This window comes from Octopus bimaculoides, chromosome 4 (assembly GCF_001194135.2).
Source record: "Octopus bimaculoides isolate UCB-OBI-ISO-001 chromosome 4, ASM119413v2, whole genome shotgun sequence".
NCBI classification, from domain to species: domain Eukaryota; kingdom Metazoa; phylum Mollusca; class Cephalopoda; order Octopoda; family Octopodidae; genus Octopus; species Octopus bimaculoides.
This window is the reverse complement of record NC_068984.1, coordinates 45,323,255-45,325,707: the sequence shown is the minus strand read 5'-3', so window position 1 is coordinate 45,325,707 and position 2,453 is coordinate 45,323,255.

Genomic DNA, 2,453 nt, shown 5'->3' with positions numbered 1-2,453 from the left:
ATATATATGTGTGTGTATATATATATATATATATATATATATATATATATATATATATATAAGCATATATATCTGCATATATCTATATGTATACATTTATATACATATATATGATTACATATGTGTGTATATGCATATTCACACGTACACAAACATATCTAGATATATATATATATTAAAAAAAAACTGTTTTATAAGCACACTTGTGAAGTGGTATCACTTGTCAAATATCTAATGCTTATGCTATTTACAGAGGTGAACTATAGTGCCTGATAATGCATATATTTATTTCTTTACTGTCCACAGGATGATAAACATAGAGGGGACAAACAAGGAAAGACAAATGGACTAAATCGATTACATCGACCCCGGTGTGTAACTGGTACTTATTTAATCGACCCTGAAAGGATGAAAGGCAAAGTTGACCTTGGTGGAATTTGAACTCAAAACATAACAGTGGATGAAATACCACTAGGCATTTCACCTGGTGTGCTAACGATTCTGCCAGCTCGCCGCACCCTGATTATGCATATATTACAGATAGCTAGGAAGGCTGTCAAATGGACTCAACCTGTTTTAGTGTTGTAAATCATTTATCTGTCTTAACACCAGCACCTATCTCGGGTGCATTTAGGAGAGTCTACTTTGTGGTAGGTTTACGCATCAGGTGTGTGGCATGCACAATAGCTTGATGCATTGCTACCTACAACAGCAACCTACAAAAGTTAAGTGTCCTTAAACATCTCAAGTATCATGACTTGACAAGTTAAGGGAATTATCTATTTAACTATTCAGCATTCAGATTACTCTGTCAAATGTAATGCTTATTTAGTTTGGAGTGTTTTGAATTAAGCATGCATGATCTTGTGACTTTGAGATTTCAATGACGTAATAGTTCATTTATAGAATGACATTGTAAGGTAAGTGTAAGAGGTTAGATCTGGTCAGTTTGAACATAAAACAGGTAGAAAATATGAACTAGATACTAGAAGGTTAAACTGCTATCTTTACCGAGCTTTGTTTTTGTCTTTTTGTTATTGTTTATATTTTGTTCTAAATCCATTCTCAATCCATATATATATATATATATATATATATGCGAGTAAAAATAAATACAAAAAAAGGTGGATTTTTTTGTATGATTGTGTATAGAGGAATATATTATTTTGCTTAAAAGAGTTCCAACACTGTCTGTTTTTTATGTTTTATTTATATTCCTGCAGAACTAATGTGGGGTATAGAATATGGAATATACAATATATAATATAATATACAATATATAATATAAAATAAAATAAAAATGGATGGCACCATGAAATAAAGTATTGAATGTAGATGAAATATTGAGTGTTCAATATAAAGGATCAAATATATAAATATATAAATATAAATATATATATATAAAGGCGACTCGAGTTTCAGGGCTATTTCCCTTCGTCATGGCCGGTATGACAGTCTTTGACATATATATATATGTAATATGGTTCCTAACATTGACACAAGGCTAGAAATTTAGGAGAGGGGGCAGTCAATTATATTGATCCCAGTCAGTACTTCACTAGTACTTTATAGACTCCGAAAGGATGGAAACACAGGGGTTGATTTAATCAACTTAGCCCCCTTCCCCTGAAATTACTGGCCTTGTGCCAAAATTGAGGAAAAGAAATTGTGTTGCAGTGTACCTATATGTTGAGATACTGAATTGGGCAGGGGACGGATGGCCTGAGGTCCCAGCTGGCAGAATTATTAGCAGTGAGGATTATTATTATTATTATTATTATAAAACTCCGAGCTAGTAGAATTGTTAGCAGGCCAGACAAAATGGTTGGCAGTATTTCATCCATCATTACATTCTAAGTTCAAATTTCGTTGAGGTCAACTTTGCCTTTCATTCTTTCCAAGTCGATAAAATAAGTACCAGTTGAACAGAGGGGTCGATTTAATCAACTTAGATCCCGCCCACGAAATTACTGGCCTTGTGCCAAAATTAGAAACCATTATTTCTCTCCTGTTCTGTCCTGCCCTGTCCTGCTATGTTGAGAAAAGCCTTGATAGTGATATGAATTACTCTGGAGAGATGAAGAGAAAGGCAAGGTCTTATGTATTGTTGACCATTTTGGCCTTTCTCCTACCAACATTGATTACTATGCATGCAACCACACACACACACACATCATTCTTTGTTACTGCAAAGACACCATCCCCAACACACTGAAATACCCACAAATCTAAGAAATACACTTTGCTGTTTTAACACTTTCTGATTTAATTGAATTTAACAGTTCATTTTGCCTTCTTTGTTGGATGCATTTTAACATAAACTAACATCTTTGTTTAGTGGAACTTTGTATTAATTACAAAAAAAAAAAACCAACACTTTTTCGACATAATTATATTAAATTAGATAGCTGGTATGTATGGACATACATACATACATACATACATATATACAT